The 21,749-nt window shown below is 47.5% G+C and overlaps 1 protein-coding gene across 4 annotated transcripts in view; it reads left to right on the forward strand.

Moving 5' to 3' along the window:
* Positions 1-438: 438 nt before the first annotated feature.
* GRIN2B (glutamate ionotropic receptor NMDA type subunit 2B) overlaps positions 439-21,749 on the forward strand; it is a 216,909-nt gene continuing 195,598 nt past the window's right edge. The window contains exons 1-2 of one of the 4 annotated variants that reach the window (XM_035335522.1): positions 439-693; positions 1,574-2,013. The gene's annotated coding sequence lies outside the window, so the exon portion shown is untranslated. Of the gene's footprint in view, positions 694-823; positions 1,010-1,061; positions 1,203-1,573; positions 2,014-21,749 lie in introns of those variants that run through there. The other 3 variants (XM_035335550.1, XM_035335531.1, XM_035335540.1) reach the window with 3 other exon arrangements.

Consider the following 21,749-nt stretch of genomic DNA (forward strand, 5'->3'; position numbering starts at 1 on the left):
TCCTTTATTCTCATTATTACTATTTTACGGCTATTGTTAATATTTTATTATTATTATTATTATTTTCCCCAGCATCCCTTTAACCGCTCGCTTCCAACCACGGGCTCCCCCAGCTCCACGCCGCCTCCCCTGGGGCCGGACCCGCGGAGCCCCGGGCGCTGCCCCCCGGCGGCGGCGGCTGCGGCTCGGCCCCGGTCCGGAGCCCGGGCACCGGCACCCCCATCGCCCCCGCCAAGAGCTTGAGACCCGCGGCGGGGAGGGTTTCATCTCCCGTTCCCTCTCCATCCTCCTCCTCCTTTTCCACCGTTTTCCCTTTGCTCGCTGGCAGAGTCCCTCCCCCCTCCCCCCCCGCCGTGATTTTTCCCCCTCCCCACCGTTATCCGCGCGGATATTTTATTATTATTAATCATTAAACCGCTTTATTAGTTCGCCTTCCTGTGCTTTCTCCACCTCCGGGTGCTTTTATATTGCAGAGGTTTTTTTTTTTTTTTTTTTTTTTTTTTAAATCCATATATTTTTAGGGTGATGCTCTGAACACTTCCCCCTCCCCGCCCCGTATCTCCTACCCTGGCAGTAGCAGAGAAGAGAGTGGAAGAAGTTGAGCATGTCTGAGGTGGAGCAGCCTTGCAGGGAGAGAGAGAGGGGGGCAGTAGCTGCTCAGAGCAGCCCGGGTGCTTGGAGCAGGATTTGCGGGTATGTATGTATGTGGGTCTGGGTTTTGTGACAGCTGCAAGTGTGAATTGTTCTCCGGGCGAGATGGGAGGGGAAAGGGGGAGGAAAAAAAAAAAAAAAAAAAGAATACCTGCGAGTTCATTAAATAAATGCCTGCATAGCTATAAGCCCTGTCACCGGTGGGGTGTGGGGGGGTGACCCCACAGCCACCAACCCACCCTCCCCCCCCCCAAAAAAAAAAAAAACAAACCCAACCCAAACCGCAGGGAGCCAATGGATGCGTTGCGGGGGGCGATGCGTGTGCGGGGCCGCGTAGTGCAAAGCGGCCACGTTGCAGGTGAAGCCCCCCCCCTCTCCTCTTCCCCCCCTCCCCTTTACCCCCCCTTCGTGTCCGTGCGTGTGCGCGCCCGGCTGCGCGGAGCGCGCCCCACGCTGCCCATTGAAGCCGGAGCGCGGCGGGCAGCGGTGCCGGCAGCACTGCAGAGGGGTGGGCACGGCCCTCGCCAGCCCTCCGGGGGCTGGGCCCGGGGGTGGGCGAAATGCTGGGCGTGCGTGGGGAGGGGGCGGTAGGCAAGGCGGCGTGGGGGGGTGGGGGGGGGGAGCTCGTTTGCTCGCCGCGGTTCACATCGCGCCCGCTTCCCCGTCTCGTATGCATGCCTAGCCCAGGAATGGTGTAGTCAGCCCGTATCTGAATTATTTATAGACCCGTGCCAGCTGTTTTTTTTTTTTTTTTTTTTTTTTTCTTTTTTTTTTTTTTCTTCCTTGATTCCGCTTGTGTGCACTGTTGGGAAATGCGTTTTGCTTCCCTTTCTTCTCAATGTATTAATGCCTTTGTTGGGGAGCAGTTTTTATCCCCTTCAGACCCCTCTAATACAAAATTGATGCTTATTTTTCCCTTCAGGAAGGGGACGCTTTGAGGATAATCATGCTTCACAGAAGAACAGCACCGACCTCCAGTTGCTTTAAACACAACCTCCTCCACTAGGGCTCCAGGAAAAAAAAAAAAAAGAATAATTACAAGAATAATCATTAAAAAGGTGAAAGGAATGCTTACTCTGGAACCTGCATTTGACGATCCTCACCTCTCGCGCTGAATACCCTCTGAAGTGATTCTCTCCTGCTTTTGAATTTGCACCACTTCGAGACGCAAGATTGCCACAAAGAATTCTCTATTTTTTTTACGGCCAAATAGGATTTTTTTTAAAACTCATTCCCCCACATTTGTCCCCCGACCCTTATTCTTCTTATGTGGATATGCAAGCAAGAAGAGGAGACTGGACATTCCCAACATGCTCTCTCCCTTGATCTGTCCGTCTAGAGGTTCTGCTTCTACAAACCAAGGTAGGGAAATTCCTGTTTCTGTCTTTCTGTTGGCAGCTCATTTTCTGTACACAGGTTTGCCCGGGGAGGACTACTCACGGTAGAACAAAAGGTTTAGGGTTGCTGCTCTTAGCAGCAGATACAGCAAAAGAAAAGGAAGAAACATTCACCAGACATGTTGATTCCCTCTAGGCTCATCAAATAGAATGGGAAGAGAAGGCGAGAGGGATGCTTTGAGTTGCATATTGTGTCAGTGAATCGGGAAAAAGTCCCTTGTGATTTTTTTTTGGGGGGTGTGCAGGTGGGGTGGGGGAGACACGGGAGAAGGAACACAGATTTGGAAAAGGGTGAAAATGCCGATAATTCCTGTCCATCCATCCGCAAATTTTCTCTTCAGTGGTCCAGCGGTTCCTTGTCAGGCTTTGATGAGAAAATAGAGCTCATTAGGAATACCAGTTCATAGAAACCTGCTTGTCGCGTGGAGGGTGGTGCATTATTACAAACCCACGCTGGCCTCTCGATCACGAGCGGCCTAATGTGGGGGCCGGGGACCCGGGGGGCCGGGGCCGCCCCTGGCACCGCGGCAGGAGCCAGCCCAGTGCTGGGGTGAGCGTGCCTGCTTGCGTGGAGGTGAAGGGCTATTTTAAGTCCAAGCACGTCAAGAGACTTAACCTCAGCCTACGAGGTGCCGTATTCAGGCAACTTCACGGGTTTTAATTTATCCCTGGCCGCGGGGGCTGGCAGTGGGGCATCGTGGCCCCTCTCTGCTGCACCCCCCCGCATCCCCATGCTGGCAGCCCCTTCCCCAGCCCGCTCTGCAGGGATGCAAAATGGCTATCGTGCTGTCGGTACGTGAGAGACACCGGTGCATCCCGACCGTAGCGTGCCATGTGAGTCTTTCTGTAAGATGGTGGCAAGACAAAGGGAGCGGAGCGCCGTGGGGTGCGGGAGCATGTGGCTGCCGCGCCTCGCCAGGAGCACTGGGCACAAGGTGTTGAATGTGTCGGGGCTGTTTTCAGCACCCCCACTGCATGCCCCCACACTGAGAGAGCAGTGGGGGGGACGGGGGCGAGCTGTCCTCCCCCCCTTCCCTTATTCCCACCACCAGCTCCAGTGTGGGCTCCCCGCAACCCACCTCCCCCTGTCTCCCCCTACACCAGAACGAAGGCCTTCAGTGGGCGAGAGAGGCCCCCAGCAGCAGCAGCAGGAGGAGGAGGAGGGAGAGGGGCTGCATCCTGCAGCCCCCTGCAGCCCTGCCAGGCAAGCTGGGGGCTGGGGCAGCAGCGGGGCCCCTGAAACACCCTAAGCATCCTGCGGTGGGGGCGCGCTGCTGCCTGCCCCCTCGCTCGCCTTGGTCCTGCCAGTGGCTCCTTTTCCCTTTTCTGAGGGGTTTCACTGGGCTTTTGTTAAAAACCAGGAGCTGTTCCTTGTCGAGGGGCTGAGAGCCACCTACCCTGCCATATTCTGACTGTGCTTCTATAAATATCTAAGGCTTCCCAGGGTTTATCCGCGCCTGGATCCTCCCTGCTAGAGAGCTCCCTCCCTCCCTCTCCCTCCGCAAGTGGGAGTAGAAAGTTTACCTGTGCGGAGCGAGGAGGGCGTGCGGGAGCCTTTTTCCCATTTTTGGGAGGAATTTCTCAGGTCCCGCAGCATGTGGCTGCTGCCGGATCACCCCGGGGACCCCAGCACCGTCCAGAGTGGGGGGTGCTGCCCCCCTCCCTTGGGTCTCATCTCCCCATGAGAGCCTCCAAAAGCACAACCCCTGGAGTGTGTGTGTGTGGGGGTGCATCCCCACCCCTCCAATGACCAGGGCGAAAGGAGGGCAGATGCTGGGGGAGCCTGGCTCAGCTCCCACCCCAGGTTTTGCAGGGAGGTTGGAGGCCAGGGGAAGGATGCCGGGCTGGGCTGTGTTGTGCCCAGTGCTGCCTGGTGCCAGCCCTGCCTGCAGGCACTGAGCTGGGTGAGTCCTGCATCCCCCTGTGGCACTTTCCAGAGGTGACCTGGGCCAGGTTTGGGCAGAGGTTGGGGGGTGGCTGGGGAGGGGTCTTACAGCTGTGATGCCCACAAGGGCAGGCAGCACGGGCTGTATCCTCACCCCCCTTTACCTCCCAGTTTTTCATGCTGCCACTTTCGCCAGGGATTTTTCCTCACCTTCCCTGCAAGCTCCAGCGTGGGCAAAAGGAGGAGCCCTCCAATACTGCCCCCCACTGTCAAGCACAGCCACCCCCAGGTGGGTGCAAGCAGTGCAGGGCTGGCAGCTGGTCCCCCCTCCTTGGGCAGGCAGAGAGGTCTGGGTACACAGCACCCCCGGCTCAGGGGACCTTGTGCTGCCCCATCGCCCAAGCCCAAGGGAAGCAGAGCAGGGGCTCGACACCTTGGGGTGTCTGGTGACTCAGTGTGCCCCAGCTGCAGCTCTGGGGAGCACAGCAGCCATGCGTGGGTGCAAGGTGCTCTGTAAGAGGGGAGCTGTGGGTATGGGTGACTTCCAAGCGCTCGCCTACGCCATCCCCCAAAGCAGCAGCAGCTCGCGCTGCCTCCGCATCTCCCGCTTCTCTCTGGTCCCACGCCACACCAGCTTGTCTCCCAGCACTGGGTGGGGGTGTCAGAGGGCTGGGATAGGGTGAAATGGGACAACAACCTGTGAGGTGAGACCTGCTTCAGCTTTCTCTTGGCTCTGCCTTGGTAGGCAGAGGTAGGTCTCAGCAGAGAAAAGGAAAGAAGCATGGTCACAGCTGCTGCCCCTCTTCCTAGGGACCCTGGCCCAGTGATGCACACTTGCTGCACCCGCCCAGCACTGCCTGCTCCAGTCCTGGTGCCTCTTTTGATCCCTTTGTCAGTGAGCAGACCCCAGCCATGCTGGTCTGGGCAGGGTTCTCGTGATACCTGCATTGATGGCTGGGTTTTTATATCTGTGCACATAAGAGCATGAAGGAGATGGAAATGCAGACCAGGGGTGATAATCCTAACCCCTCATCCTCATCTAATCATTGAGGCTTTGATTTGTTTCATCTTCATTTTGGATTATCAATGGCCCCCCTATAAAACCCTTATCAACCTACAAACCAGCATCCTACCTCCAAAACCGTGCCTATAGAGGGAGGAGATGGCGACATTCACTTCTATTTTTCACCTTCTGCTGGAGCTCAGCTGGGGCTGTTTCTTGTGCATGGTTTGGAAGAGAGCAGGTGGACATTGGCTCCAGCATTGGAGCCATTCTGCGCTAGCGCATGGAGATGGGCTTGGGTTCGGTTCCCACACCAGATTCTCTTTGCCTGGGCTGGCACCAGGATGTGGTGCTTTAGCCCTCGGTGTCTCTGCAGTAGCATGTGGGAGGTCTGGGTTTGATTCCCAGCACTTTCTCATTCCCCCAAGCTGGCAGAGGATGGGAGAGCTGTACAGACAGCACTGCTTGCCTCTGCAATGGGCTCCGTTCCCTGCTCCTGTCTTTTACTCCTTAAGATGCGCAAAAGCTGCCTGTGACATGGTCCAGTCCGAGGGCTGGTCTCTAGAGCTTTAATCTGCTTGGCCTTTAGGGATGCCACAGCTCCACTGTGCCTGCACTCCACTTCTCAGCATGGCTCAGTGGGCAGAGTGGGCAGCAGGGAACGAGTTGTCTTGCATCTGGAGAATATGAAGGGTTTTTCCTCTTTTTTTCCTTCTTTGTGTAAGCCTCAATTTATCTCAAAGAGATGGATCAGTTAATTGGTGAGATGCACTAGGTGGTCATTTTGAGAGAGATGGTTCCACGTACCCTGACTGCCTAATCTACAGTGGGATGCTGGTAGTATCCACTCAGCCTGGCATCCGGGCTCCCGGCCTGCCTGACTCTTCTGTGATTAGCCTTCTCCGAGATAGATTTGTACTTGACAGAAAAGCAGGGAGTGATTGAGAGAAACATGGCTGATGTTATCTGCTATTGCCCTGATCCATCCTTCACCCACCCGTCCACAAGAATTCTTTCAACCACCAATGAATGCAACTTGTTCATTTAGTTGCTTTGCTACAGTCTAGCTACTGCCCTGGGTGCCCCCCTGCATAAAATGAAATGGCAGCGTGAAGATCACAGCGCTGAAATATGTGAAAAGGGAACCAGAAGATAAGAGATTAAAATCCAAGCATGGCTCTCCTGCTACCAATGCCTCCTCTCTTCCTCTGAGCCTTGTGTTCCTGCTTCAGCTAAGTTCATTGTAATGGGAACTAAAAAGACCGTTTCTCCAGCCATGAAGAGGTTTACAGTGCCCCTCTGTCTTGTCTGCCTTGCTTCTCTGTTCATCTGAAGCCAGGAGAATAGGTTTCTGGCAGGTTTGGACTGGCACTCGTTCTGGCAAAATTAGTGGCATGGTGCTGTCTGGGAGTCAGGAGACTGACCCAAACAAGTTAATATCAAAACTACCCTTTTTGTGTTGGAAAAAAAATAATCCAAACCAACCCACGCCTTTTAGTTCAAGAGCTCATGGCTTAAGCCACAAAGCACCAGCTCCAGCTAGAGTCGTGCATGGGCTTGTGAACTGGTGACTGTAAAAGTTGACCAAGTACACAGTTGGTGCAATCCAGGCTGTGTACATCCATGGTCTTGAGGTCACCTGCAGAGAAAAAAAAACATTTGTGTGCTGAGAAACAAATACGTGGCACTCGGCAGTGTGCAAACAGCACTGTGATCTTCGTCAATTCAAACCACGGCTAATTTGGACCTCTCGAGGCAAGGCTGCGTCTTGTTTAGTGTTTGGTTTTCTTAGAAGCAGGAGAGAACACCGGCTGTGGGCAGGAGGAGAGGCTGACTGATGTTTCATTAATTCTTACACGTACACTGAATGCACTTAATGTGCGGGGAATAAAAATACTGCTTTCTCTGTACTCAGGGCCACTAAAATAGGGGAGAGGGAAAGGGTATGCATTCTGAAACGCACCACCAGCTGATGCTTCCTAACGCAGAGGGTACTTGCAGACTGTGAGGTATGCTGGGTGGGTCTCTTTCCTTTCTAACACAATCAAAGGCAATGTTTCAGAGCCAAAAATACAGATGGATTGATTAAGCCTCTGGGAAAAAGAGAAATTACGAATGAGAGCATTGTTACTGGCTTAAAGTGAAGACCTTAAGCTGAGCCTCTCTAAGCTGAGACCTCTGTATCATTCTCTCACTGTACCTCCAGCTTCACTCACAAGAAAAGTTCAAAACCGCAAAGAATCACTGAAAGTGGCTCAGGTGAAGTGCTAGGTTGCCAGCTCTGAACACTGAAGATGCTTCCCCATTCCCCCAACACGTAGAATGTCATTGATGTTGGTGTGCATGACTGTTCTGAAATATTTATAGGGAAGAAACAGTTTATGGGGAAAAATGGGAATTTGATTTTCATGGTCTGTTTGGTGGCATGTCTCTGCTGATTGCTTACCACCAAAACAGGCAAGGGCCCACCAACGTGTCTGGCTTGAATAATCCTTGAGATAATATTCTGTTGTTCCTCCTCACCCCTGGCATGTTGGGCACACAGGAGCTCATACACAGCTGACTTTCCATGTGCCAAACTCCTAAGTTACTTCTGAAGGTAGCAGTCAGCCTGTACTAATTTGTCAGCTTGTAGCTATCTCGTTGTGAGATGGGAACAATTATCTCTTACCACACTCCTAGCCTGGATTTGAACTACCCATCAAGAAATGAATCACTCTAAGTACTACCATCCTTCACTGAACCTGCTCTCCAGTCCATGTGTGAGCTTTGTATGCAATCTTCAGTTGTACAAAATGGTGAAGCCATATGTCTAGAATCTACCTAGAGATGTGGTTAAGCCTTATGTGGATAAGTGCACTCTGTCTGGGGGCTGCAATTCCACGAGAGGGAAGGACTGGGGAGAGCGTGGGGGAATGATCAAAGACAATGATCACAGATCAGAGAAAACAAGACCTGTAAAGGAAGGCTGGGAGAGCCAGGCAAGTTCAGTCTGGAGAAAAGACAACTGTGGGTGTATGCCCAACTGTCTGCAAATATATAAAAGACCATTACAGAAAGAGGACAAGGGCCAATTATTCTCATTAGTCACCGAGGACAGATCAGGAAATAAATGAGTTTAAGATGAAGGAAAGAGAATACAGATTAAACATCAAATTAAATGATTACTGAAAGAATGGTTTAGGTGATAGTAGAAGATGCTGATAAACGTGGCAGAATGGCTGTGACTGAAGCTATTTAAAGCTAGATGTAGGTGCTGAACTATCAGGTTTGTATCTAATAAAGTCTGTCTCCAGTGAACCATAGATCATGATATTTGCATGCCTAGCCAAATAACTTTGGATGAAAGTTAATGAGATAATTTGTTCTGTGTGCAGGAGGGAGGGACTGACTGTCCCATTTGTGGAAACCCTCCCCAAGTGAGTAGGTCTGACACTGGCCCTGTGCTTTAAATCTCATTTGGTACGCGTAGGAGTGAATATGCTGGCGTTGACTGATGCCACAGTTTGATTTCTATTCACAAAGTAGCAGAAGCTCCTCAAAGATGTCCAGTTTTCAAAACCTCTGGTATATTGTAACAACATGTCAAGACCTGGGGAACTGCTAGAGGTTCCATGTAGCGGTCTTTGCAAGGGGGGTTTACAAACCTGTCCTGCGTGATGTTTAGAATTTACAGGTACAATTGTTGAATCCTGGAATAAATTGAGCTCTTCTAGATTGAGACCATGTCCCTTTTGTTAGGAAACTTCACCCCTCTGTAGCCATTGTTTTCAAGGTTTTACACCCTTGCAACGTCTAAGAGTGTAAAACATGCTCATGTGCCCAAACGTGATACTGCAAGGGGAGGTGACGTACATCACTGCATACTGAACAAAGTGAAAATAAATGCCTTGCCATTCTATGATGTCATTCTTCTGTCTTGCAAAATGAGCTACAGTTTAAAGGTGCCTTATCTTCACTCACCTTTGCCGCTTCCAGGAGATAATTTGAGATTCTGGGGATAAGCATATAAGCATATATATGCTTGCTATATATGCTTACTATAAGCATAGTGGTTTCTGAGAATCTTTGCTTCGCTCAAGCCATCCGTTGCAGTTGCATCTCTCTGTTCTCTGAGATGGAGAATCTTCCTGTGTAGAATTGGGGTTTGGATGGGAGGTCTTATTAATGGGTTCAGGGAAGGATCTCCTCACTTTGAATCATTAGAGGTTCGCCTGCAGGTAGCTGAGAGAGCTGAAGGTGCCATTTTGAGACTTTGAATTTGGCTAGCACTGGAGGAATGTATGGTATGACCTTAAGCCTATGCCAGTTCATATTCTCCTATGCATCAGCAGAAAGGGGGACTATGCTACAAGTCCCCGTATGATAAAACAATTTTTTTAGCAAAGCATCAAGTATGTAACCCTGACCTCTGACATTTTTCGTGAGAATCAGGAGTTTTCTGTGCAGGTGTCCAGGACAAACTCAAACTCAAATGGAGAAAATGACATGCTAAGCTGTCTTTTTTATTATACTTGGATTAAACATTTTTATTTCACCTCTTCTCCTAATCTCTTTGCTAGGGTTGCCATGCGCTGTTGAAGAGCTAGTATGCACAAGTCTTTTTTGTGGACGTATTGTTTCTTGCATGTATGACCTCTGAAGAATTTGGAGGATTCTGCAAAAGGAAACAAATGCAAGACTTATAAGTTCAGTATTTCAAAGCAGACCAGAAGGTGAGATGGTTACTAGGAGCCAGCTGAGACAGATAAGGTTTTGTGTCATGAACCTGCTGATAATTTACTAGCACAAATGCCATGTCCTACATCACAGCTGATTGCCTAATGAACAGAAAATTGTTTTCAGGTGATAGGCATAATAGCCTAATGATATCTGGAGACAGCTGTGGCTGTGTATTGCTTCCAGCTATTGGCCGTGAGCAGGACGCAAAGGGATGTGAACGGGTGAGAAGAAAATCTCAAAATCTAGTGTTGTAGTTTCGTGTAATATGGGACTGTGGTTCCTTCTGTTGTGTGGACTCTGCTTCACCAGCATCCTGTGCTGGGAATAAGATCCTGGAAATGCCCTCTGATTCTGGGGGAAATTCTAAATCTTTGGTATTGGGGGGCTTTTGAACTCTGGGCGCTGAGAAGAGTGGCTCCAGTGATGTGTACATATGCTGACAGCCATTCCAGGAGAAGGGTCACTGCTGCGGAGCTTGTTAAGTTGCCAGGTAATGCAGAATATTAGTTAACTGCACACACCTGGGGGATATTTGTCACCGGATTCTGCTGGTTAATGCATTTCAAGTCTGTTGTGGTGGAGGAAATGCGCACAAATGCGCTAGCTCACAACTACTTGTACGTAGGCACACAGTTGCGTGGAAGGCACATCCCTGTGCCCCTCTCTCTCCTCCTCTATGTTTCTCTGGTATCGCTGGCTGCTGTAGTCACTGGCCTAAGCATCTCAGGGGAGACTCCCTCGTGTCAGACGTGTTTCAGCAGAGTCAAGCTGAAACATCAGAGGCTGACAATCCTCAAAGGAGCGTCTAATGAAAGTGACAGAATGACGTAATTCGTTCTCTTAGTCTTTCCTCTCTAGCTCTTCATGTCTTTGGTACAACTTAAAAATTTCTTCTAATTTTATTACTGAAGAAGTGAATATTATATTTAATTTCTATCACAAATATAGCGTACTGAAACCTTGAAAGTCAAAGTATAAAAGCAGCTTGGATGTGGTTTGAGGTGTCACATATTCAAGTATTTTGAGAGGAAGCTTTTAAATTTCCATCTGGAGGTAACGAAGTGGTAAATGCCACAAAAGCATAAACGGAATCTTAGAAAAGACATTAAGATCGTTTCATTACGTGATGGGGGGCCTGTGCTCTAAACAGGAGGAGATAAAAGCTAAGTAGCTTAGAAAAATAGGATAGCTGTGGGATGGCTGCCTTGAAAGATATAGTGCCTCTTACAGAACGATCTCTCTGAATCCCTCATTTGAAAGTTTGCAAAGAGTTATTATTTTCTGAAAAGTCTTCTTTTCTGAAAGTTTTGCAAGCATTCAGACCAGGGATTCAGATCGTGTAAGGATCGTGCTTCATCCCCTTTTAATTTGAACCATTTCAATGGGAAGTAAAGAGTCTAAAAGGCTCTCTGAACCACAGGGATCGGGGAACTTTGCAGGAGGTAAACGCCTGTGCCTCTGCACTCTCTGAAGCAGGAGCTGCATGCCTGCAGTGGTGTCTGACATGATCAACTCTTTCTGTGCAATGCTTGCTTTTTTTTTTTTTTTTTTGCCTTTTTTTTTTTTTTTTTTTAACTGGAGGGTAGAATAACTTTCAAAGACCAGAAGGCATACAGTGGAAGATGACTGTTCGTTAATGACATACCTCACGCTTTCTGTTAGGACATTAAGATGAAACTGTGATCCTTGCTCACTGCTTCTTGGAGAGACCCCTGATTTAAGCTTGTGACGTCAGAGATGGTGATTAAGACTTTTGACATGAGAGGTTTGTAACAGAGCAAACGTGGCAGAAAATGGATTTACTGCCCCACAGAAAAATATCAATTTCATAGATTTTGCTATTTCTGTGCTGAAATTAATTAGAGCACTTGATGTGTTTTCATTTAAAAACAAAAAAAAACAAACCACCACCAAACCAAAAAATGGAGAGAAGCACAGAATGCTTAGCAGCCTAGTGAGCAGAAAAATGGCTAGGTTATGGGTGATATGTTCCCATTCTGTGCATTTTGGAGTGGGGACTTGTTCTAGCCAACTTGAGGGCCTGAGCTCCTGGGTCCTCTGCAGTAATGCTTTCTCAGTTGGAACTTTTCCAGTTGGAGCCATTCTACTTTTTATATAAATGCCTATTCATTGCGCTGGAGAGGGAGCGCTCTAAAGACTGGGTTGTGGAGGCAGTTTGTTTCTTTGGCCTGGTATAAAGTAATTACTTAATATGAAGGGAAATGACTTCAGCGTGAAAGAAATGGAGAAGCAGTCTCCATAGCCCAGAGGCTGTGGAGTCCTCTGAGATATGGGAGACACAGGAGCTAATTACTCCTCCAAACTAGCAGTGCAGGTTTGTTCTTGTTCCGCTTTGGGTGCGTTCATATTTCCCAATCACAACAATTTTTCTTTTTTTTTTTTTTTTTTTTTTGCATCCAGCTCCAGTGCTGACCCCAGGTGGGAGAAAATGTGATGGGAGGAGGTGAATTCCCAGGGAACCAAGACATGATCCTCAAGCAATTGCTCTTAAACAAAGGATGAGGGATGAGAACTACAGAGACTCTGTGACAGGAAACCAGAGTTATTGAAAAAATTTTCTCATTTTCTATGATGTGCAGGCAGCTCTTTAAAGCTGTCTCCAGATCTTTAAAATCACTTGAGATTTTCATTCCTGCAGTTCGTATCCCTTGGTGTATCCCCTCTCGTTGTTCGTTATATGTTGGCTTTTATACGCTTGGTGAGATGTTTGACTTCTGTATAGGAAGGGAAGTGTTTGCCAAGCTAACGCTAACTGTGGGAGACTTCTTTCCAGAGGTTCTCCACTGAGTCAGTGGAGAAAGAGCACAGGGGATTCTTTTAAGGGTAGCATAGAGCAGGAGTCCAGTGGACGTGCTCAGGCTTGCCCTTTGGAGAAACTAATCTCTCTTGAATACGGTGACAGCCTATGCAAGCAAGCTTCCTAAAGGACTTTTAAGTAGATAGTTTGTCCTGTGTATGTACGTGTTAAGGGTGTACTAATAGGTTGGGAGCTGGAAGAGGCATGAGCTGTACTAAACTCTCCCTCTTGCACCACCCAGTTTGGAACAGTCAGGAGCCAGGAGGAACCAAAAGTCTACTAAGCCTGGGTCCTGTGATGTGTATTTTTCCACTGTAAGAAAATTGGCTACTTGATAGTCCATCTCTTTTTGATTATGATGGCTTGGAGATCCCTCAGTTTGGTTCTGATGTTAATGGTTCCCAAATGTGATTTGAATTTGTAAGGAACAGTAATGTGTATATAACTGATTCCTTGCTGGGCTGTGTGAACTGATCTTTGGACTCCTCTGACCTTAGCTTCAAGCCGTAGAGTATCAAGTTAGCAGAAGAGCTCTCTTGACATGACCAGGTATCATAGGGCTGGTCCTTGGCATCCCACAGAGAACTGTCCCTCAGGATGCTGCAGGAAAGTTAAGGAGAGATGTCCAGGGCTTACTTCATCATTGGCCAATGCTTCCCAGGAGGGAGCTGGTATAAGAATAACATTTAATAATGCATCTTTGTACATCTCTGCCTGCACACATTTAGAAGCAATGCCTGTTTACACCAAGGCAGATGTTTCATAAGAAAATATTGCTTGCATGATGAAGCGTAAAAATTGAACAAAACAGAAAATTAGCACTAAGGTTTGCCCTAGTAGTCTGTGTCCTCTTAAGTGCATAGGGTAATACTAATATCTGCGTATCTTCAAGTCTTCCCTGATACTGTAGTTTGGCAACTGGCAGAACAAGTTGTGATGTGTACCTACAGAAGGATTTAGCTGCAGACCAGAGACTGGACCCAATACCCCTTTGAAATTGGGTAGAATCTTGGCATTGGCTCTGCTGATGTCTGGACCAATTTTGGGTGCCTGCTATGTGGCACTAGACACAAGTACTTGCAATATATATATATTTTGAATCAGCTTAATTTCAAAGTATTATTGTTTATAATTCTTTTGTGTTTTTCATCTGAGGAGAATCTCAATTATTGAAGTATTTTCTAGGTTGCTGTTTTGACGCCTGCAATGAATGCCGTATAGATTCTTGATATTAGCTACATACAGTAGCTGCTATGTCTTGTCTTTTGCATTTGATAATTTCCTTATTTTACAAGCATTATGATTTTTAGTGATAACCAACAGATTCATCAATGTTTCTTTTGCTGTATAAATAATCATGTGTTTTCAGAACAACCTATTGGATTGCTTTTCCTGCAGTATAAAACAGCAGTAAGTATAGAATATGGCTGAGATTCAGTTTGGGGATCAGATTAAGTTGTGTCATGTTCCTTCCCCCAAATCCTCATGGACTGTGTCTGGAGGAGAAAAATCAATGACTTTCTGGTAAGAACTGCTTAAAATGGCTGTATTTGGCATCAATGTGTTTTCCATTTGAACAGAATCTGAGACTTTTAAAGCAACTTAATGGTATTTTCTTATAATCTGAATGACTTTGGAAGAACAATATAGAAGTGTTTTAAATGTTGTAGGACAAAACTTGCTGGAAAATCAAATAATTTGATTTTACCATCAGAGATCCAAAGGGAGAAGAGAAAATAAAGGGAATTTAGGTCTTTAAACCTTTTAAACTCCTCATTTCCTTTATTATAGAATGTAAAGATATTCAGTGAGATTGAAGAAAATAGCAGAAAGAGTATTTGGTCCAGTGGTCCTCCTGAATATGAACTTACACCTTGTTTAAGTGAAGCCTGGGGTTTAGAGAAGTTCATATGCAAAAGACTTATCTTGAACCTAGGCGTTACTGAAATATTATGTCTATTACACCTGCCAAAAAAACATAACTTGGACAAAAGAATCTAGCGATATGCTGTCATTTCACTGAACAGACTCTCTCTGTATAGAGAGGGCATATTTTGAGTAGAAGCAGCAGGTTAAGCTGTGCCTCTTAATATTGCTGGAAATCAGACATTATACATTCATACCAGTAAGCAGAAAAAACATACTGGGGAAGAGCTTTGCAACCTTGAACACCGCTTGCAGTATGCTGAGTAGATGAAGTTTCTTTTGGTGCAAAATCAGAGGGCTTAGAGAAGATGTAATTGAGAATCGTCTCTTCTTGCTAAAGCAAGATGGTGAGAGCTGTTTTAAGATTTTTCTTGGCCATAGGCAGCTCCCAGGTGGCTGAAGCCAAGCTGACCTTCTCCATCCTGGCAGAGCTGGTCTAGTATATGCTGATCAGCATTTGGCAGAAATTGCCCATCCTTGGTCTGTGCCAGTAGATACAATCAGGTGGGTTGGCTGGAGATCCTCTCCTCTAGATGCATGCATAAGTCTAGTCTCTGTTTTGAGCTAAAAGCATCCCTAGATTTTCTGACCTAGCCTCCTCCAAGGAGGACTCATTGGCTTCAAGTCAGTGCAAACTGTAGAGGTGAGAGTGTGCATCTGTGCCCTCTTGCATTCTCTGAACATCCAAGGAATGGGTACTGTTTGTGGCTTGTCACATCAGTCCACTTGATTTTCCCTCTGCTCAAACTGATCCTGTTACTTGTAGCTAAGGTCTTTGCGATCGTGCTAAATGCTGTCATAAATCCAGCCAATACATATGCTCTGCGGCTTTTCAAGTGATTTGAGTTGTGCTGAGTCTCTTCTCTCACTCCTGTTGGCAGATAAGATGGAGAAATTAAGCAAAAGACTCCTTGCTGCTGGTGTGGAGGAAGTGGGCTGACATGGGTCATGAGAAGAGGTGGTGGCAGATTTATGCACCTCCTTGGGCTTTCACTGGCAGTAAATTGCATTCCAATCCTGGGAAAGCCTGGACTGTGAGGGACTAAGAGAACTGGCTCATAAATTGCCTTGTACTAGCAGTATATATGCATGGGAGAGGGTAGGAGGGATGCATTCCCCCCCCCCATTTTTGTTGGGAGTGGGAGCCTGGTGCCGCAGCCAGCTTGGTGCGGGTAGGCACCTCTCCCTGCACCTAGGACCTAGAGCAGAGGGGGAGCAGGGACAACCAGAGGCACAGAAGCAAGGACCCCCCCACCTGCTTCATTTAGAAACAGCTGAGCTGCAGCTGCCATGTGGCCAGAGGAAGCAGGACTGCACTGAGCAGCATCTCCTGCACAGAGCTGAACTGCCATGGAGGCAATGCATCAATGCTGCCCTCACCTTCCCCTTGCTCCTCCATCCTCTTTCTCTCCCTCCTTCAGGCTGGAGAAACACAGTTTGATGCCATCCCCACCAGCTGGGGTGGTTTGCACAAATGTGAAGTCTCACAGAAAGGCTTTGAAGAAGCCTTCTCCCCCCATCCTTTGGGATGAAGGAGGGGAGCATGGACACCTCCATTTAGGAAGCCAATGCACAGCTTATATAAGAAGGTGCTGTGCTGCTTTGAGGGTGCATACTGAGAGGCAGCATTTCTGCCTGCATACCAGTGGCATATTTGTGTGATGCTGAAGTTGTACCTGCCCAATGCTCCCAACTGTTCTTGCAGGGCTTTGCACAGCTCTCCAAGGGCTGCTTTTTTTTTCTTTTTTTCTGAGAGCAGTGGGGCCTGATGTGAAACCCTCATGCAGTGACACGATGCTGATATGCCTCCAAAGCCCAGCTGCAGCATCGGAAAACCCTTTGGCAGTTTTTGGTGAGGGGCTGATTCTGAGGAGAGAGGTATGTGAAAAATCCGTATTGTCTTGCGAATCTAGGGATGTGCGGTGGCTTCATTCTGATGACAAACCCCGTGCCTTTTCTTTGTGAGAGTATTTCCATTGGAAATCAAAGAGATTTGAGATATATAGCTGGCTAAGCAGTCATACCTCAGAATAGGATTTGGGGATTAGCAGAGTGGATAATAAATTGAGTAGTAGGAGTTAAAATCAGACTGCACTCGTAAAGAAAGCAAAGAGGAGAGGTGCACCCCTGGAAAGCAGTAATGCCAGAAATGACGCTGGGGTTACGCTGGCGAGCAAATGAGATATGGGCTCACAATACAATGCAGCAGCAAAGAAGCTGATTTGATTTTTGGTTGCATAAACAGAACTCTTGCATCTTGGAGCAAGGAAATGTTTTCTACATGTTTATACTCATGTTTTCATATGCCTGGTCTGAGCATACCTAGGTTATTGAGTTTATTTCTGGAGAACTCAGTGCCCCAAAGATGGCAGCAAATTAGAACAAATTCAGTGGAGCAACAAAAATGATTAAGATGCTGGAGGGATTGATCTAAGAGGGGAGATTAAAGTAACTAATTACATTTAGCTTGGCCAAATGACAATTAAAAGGGAGATGTGATGACTGCCTTAAAGTGTGTGCTTAAGAATGTAAACACTGCAGAGAGGGAAAGGGAGTGAAGAATTGTGGAGCACTGCTGCTTTGATGCCTGTTCTGCGTGGTGTGGGGAGCAGTGCAGGTGCTGAAACAGAACTGGAGGAGTAGGAGCTGTAACCAAACAATAGCAGGACAGCAAACATGAGGAAGCGCTGAATAGACAGCATGGTCCCTGCTGTGCACAGTGGCAGAGAGTAAAGCACTGCTTTCTGGGAAGTGATGGTGGTCTCAACAAAAGTAGCCTTGGGAGCTTTGCTGTAAGAGAAGAGGAGGGAAAGGATTCAGCGTTCCCACAGGAGTCCTCCCATCCAATTTACAGGGCACGGGGAGAAACTATCTGCATGTCCTTTTGGCTGTGATTATGCAGCAATGCATCTGTCTCGGGGTGTGGTTTCTTTAATAAAAGCCTTCCCAGCTTTTACAAGCTGGAGGGGGAGCAAGCCAAAGGGATGGTGTCTGACAGCATCCAACCCCAAGTCCCGTAAGAAAGTCTTTCAGTGGCATGTTCGGTCTAGGGGAACAGCAGCTGTGGGTGGAAACCTGACTGTCGGCAATCCAAAAAGGACTTATAAAAAGAGGACAGGGGCCAATTATTCTCTTTAGTCACGAAGGATAGATCTGGAAGTAAGTGGGCCTGTAGCTGAAACTACAAAATGAGGATCTCTGTGAGGGAGAGTCTAAATGTTAGGTGGCACAGAGGCTAGGAGGGGAGTTGTGTGAGTATAGATACCAGGGGTGACAGTAGACACCCACTTACAAGCAGATGACACGGGCATCAGGAAATCAATCTCATTTCAGCAAGGGGGTGGTGCCCAAACCAGCTGCTCTGCCATGGAGGGCTCATCTAATTTCAGTGATTTTAGAGTATTTAAAAGGCTTTAGGGCTTGTAAATGAGCCGGTGCTATGGTGCTTTTTCCATGCAGGTTATTTGTTTAGGACACGTTTGTTAATGTTTCTGTTTAATTATGTTTTCGTCTTTGATGATGCATCTGTTTGAATGCTTCCTTTTGCAATGGAGGGATTACAGATGAAATGCACATTTTATATTTTTTAAAAAAAGGCAATGAGAAACTAGTTCCAGTGAGAGTAGATTAGCTGTTCTTTTTTTTTCCCTTTTGGTGTGAACCTTTCTCGAGGTATGAAATAGCTTAATTAGCTTACAGAAAAAAAAAGTCTGTGCAGTAATATATCTCCTTGTTTTGACAAGCCCAGGAAAATATCAAGAGGCAGAAGCTCTTCTCACAGTGCTTCTCATCTAGTTGTACCTAAGAAATCCTGCACATTTTCTCATAGAAAGTCCATTTTTTTTCAGGTGCCAGGTGGATATCGCATGCCTGGAAATGTTAATTTCCTGAACTGCTTTTAAAAGTGAGCAGTGGGGAATCTCTGAGGGAAATGAAGAGGTGAGGATGAGAAGAGCCACAAGTCTGTGCAGCATCTCAGCTGGTGGCTCCAGTCTCTCTGGGTAAATGGCTCTGCCATGCCTGATGTAAAGAGCATCACAGATTTATTCTTTTGTGATACCCGATTGGAGGGCTGTTTGTAAAATAAATGCTTCAGGTTCGTTCCCTGTGTGACAGCAACTGTGTCCCAGTGACACAGCTAGTTCCTGGGCAATTTTAAGAAGGAGTTCAAAGAGTGACAGGAACCCAGCATCAAGGAATCAGACTTTAGCTGTAAACTCAGAAGAGCACCTTTTTAAGGCAAAGACTGAAGCACTGCAGGCAAGTGGGGTAATGCTGTCCTGGGCTATAGAGAAGACTAGTCTTGCGGTATAGATAGGAAACAGGTCAGAGGGATCCCATATCTGACTCTTCCATGCAGTATTCATGGCGCTTATTCAGTTAATAAATAGCTGTGCTCATTAAAGTCATTTCCCTTCCCTGCCCCAGCAGTTTGTTCCTGCAGCAGTCTGACGATGTCGCGCAAACCCACGGTCATTGCTGGCTGAAGGCAATGTATCAGGCTGTCACTGACATGGCTGGAGTGCAGGCACCTCTCCTGCATGTCCAGCTACAAGCAGTACCCTCCTGTGAGCATGGCCAGCTGGGGGCAGCCACATCTAAAACCACGGCAGCAGGGTTTGTTAGAGCCCATGGGCAAATTGCCCAGCATACGTGTTCATCTGTGGGTTGGGATGAGGAATGTGCACACAGCAAAGCTGTGTTCTCAAGTCGTGCTTTCTTTTGTGTTTGTGAGGTCCATGGGACTTTGGAGCTGATGATGCCATAGAAAAATACTTGCTCTTCACTTGGTCTTGACTTGCAGAGCTCTATCCTTGGCATTCTTCAGTGGTTTGGCACTTTCTGAAAGAAATAAAGCAGGACCATTGTGCAGAGCAGTAAAGCACTTCTCAAAGTATATTCTGATGAAGTCAGCTCCTTGAACAGCTGTGACATGGACAGGGAAGCAGCCAGAAATACAGAAAGGGAAATGTCATGGGAGATTCATGCTGGGGAATAGCGCTCTATGATGGGGCTCTAGTCATGCAAGTTCAAACCCTAGGGAAGGTGTCGGTGCTCTGTTACCTCCCAGGCTCCAAAGGCTCAGCAGCCTTAGATTTGCCGATATCCTACATGATACAGAATTTTAGATACAGCCAAATCCTGTGCCCTATGTTAAACAACCTTGGGGCATGTTGTTTTCCTCTACGCTTTTGTAATAACTTTTAACTACCTATGTATATATTTATAGGTAATACTGTGGTTCTATCCTTTGGAAGGTGGCTGCTGGGCTGGTGCAATTCGTGACTTGTTAGTGCCAGTGCAGTGTCTGCCCTGTGCCCAGAATCTGTAGGGGCTGTACAAAGAACTATCACCCCTGTTGCTGGTGTGCTGGATGATGGTGACGAACTTGATCTCTCTACAGCAGAACATCTTTATCGTTAAGTTAGCTCTGTAAAAATTAAGCTGTTATATCTGAAAAATAGTGAAGACCTCATTCCAGAAATGGATATGTATAAGCAGTACAAGAGGATTAAGAAGAAAGTTTGTTTTTTTCCCCAGAGTGTCTCAGAATGGCCAGAAACCTCTGAGAAGAAGCTGGAGCGGGGCTGTGGTTTGAAAATGCAAAAGCTTTGCCTAGATGTCATCCTCCTCCTTTGTGCAGCTCCAGGAAGGGGCTGTTTGGGAGCACAGACCCAGCTCGGGTGCTGGCTTAGGGAGAGCAGAGCTGCCACAGACAGCTGCCGCTCTGGATGTTGTGTGTGGGGAGCTGCTGTGGATGTGCAAGTGCACGTGTGTCCATGCCCCTGCTAGCAGCTGGCTGTCCTGCTGTCTCCTTGCTGTGCTGCACTACTGGCTGATGAGGTTGCATGATACCTGCGTGCAGCCAGCCAGCCCTGCTGTGCTCGCATGTGTGAGCACCGGGCAGCACCAATGTAGGGCGTTCCAACCTGCTTCCTGCCTGACAGGTGGTAGAAGCTGATCGCTGGAGGTAACCATCGGTCTACTCCAGACTGGCTTCAGGAGCTACATGCAGGGAAGTGCAGGCCATCAGAGCTGCGGCTTCAATGTGCACGCACTGCTGTGTGACTTTATAGTGCTCAGGAGGCGTGGACTTCATTTTATGAGATCTCTGAGCAATGTCTTGTCATTTCTGAAGAAGACACTCATATCCACCTTACATGTGTCCCTCAGCTTGCAGTGAGAGCCAAGGTACATAAGCTGTGCCTTTCCCATACCCTTTTTCTGCTGATTTTAAATATCCATCAACAACCTTCTTTTTTTTTTTTCTTTTCCCTGTGCAGTGCTGCTGGTTGGAAAAGCTGATGGCACCCAAGGTGAATCACTATGTGTTGATGTATTTACTTTACCTGTTGCTCTGTGGAAGCCTGCGATCCAGACACGGAGGCTTTAACGGCTCCCTGCCAATCAGATTAAATATTTAGCAGCAATAGGTTCTGGGCATCACATTCCTGACAGTGTGTTTTCATGCATCATTTGCTGTAAACGTTGGGAGACTTTTAGCTACAGTTTGCAAAGTAGCTGCCTCTCCCTTTTCTCTCCTATTTTCACTGTTCCTCTGACTTCACCCTCATTCTTAGCTCCACTTCCCTGGCCTTGTGTGTCCTTCCCCTTGGCTTTTCCCCCCTCTTTCTCTAATCATTATTTGCTGCTGTGTATGCTGCACCTGGAATGGATGGCTGAGTGTGATAGAGGAGTGGAGGCACTGACTGCATCTAGCTGAGCATTCGCACTTCAGAAAAGCTAACATGACTAGAGGTGGGTGCAGGCTGATGGCCTTTCTGGAGAGTGGGTATCACTTGAGCTAGGGAAGCACCCTGAGAACATGGAAAAATAAACCTCCTTCATTCCTCTCTCCATCATACAGCTCTTCATGTGTCAGCCAGTTTAGGGCTGTGACTGTTGGGCAGCCTCTTTTAAGTCCATTTTCAGGATGAAAACTTAGGAGAAGAGGGGATGGGCCCAGTCATCCAATGGGAAGCACGGCCACATCCATCCCCTGTGGTGTCCCGTTGTTTCACCAATGGTGAGTGTGCAGATTTCTGGGTCAGCTGTGCCCACACAATTGGCTGATACTCACAGTATAGTGATGAGGATCATTTAAACCAAAAATCCAATCAATATTGGGGAGGGGAAAGAAAAGGAGGAACAGCTTCAGCCGAGGTTTCTATATGTGATTGCATTTTCCGTACTGTCAAAGGTCTGCCTGCTGGAACACAGAAAGCACTGCAAAATGTGAAGGACCTTCCTCCAGTTCCTTAAGTGTGTTGGACAACCGCAGGTTTCACTTGTGCAAAGTATGGTTGCCTGCCCATCATCTGAACTTTCAGGCATGGTGTCTAAGAT

This window comes from Oxyura jamaicensis, chromosome 1 (genome assembly GCF_011077185.1).
Source record: "Oxyura jamaicensis isolate SHBP4307 breed ruddy duck chromosome 1, BPBGC_Ojam_1.0, whole genome shotgun sequence".
Classification (NCBI taxonomy): domain Eukaryota; kingdom Metazoa; phylum Chordata; class Aves; order Anseriformes; family Anatidae; genus Oxyura; species Oxyura jamaicensis.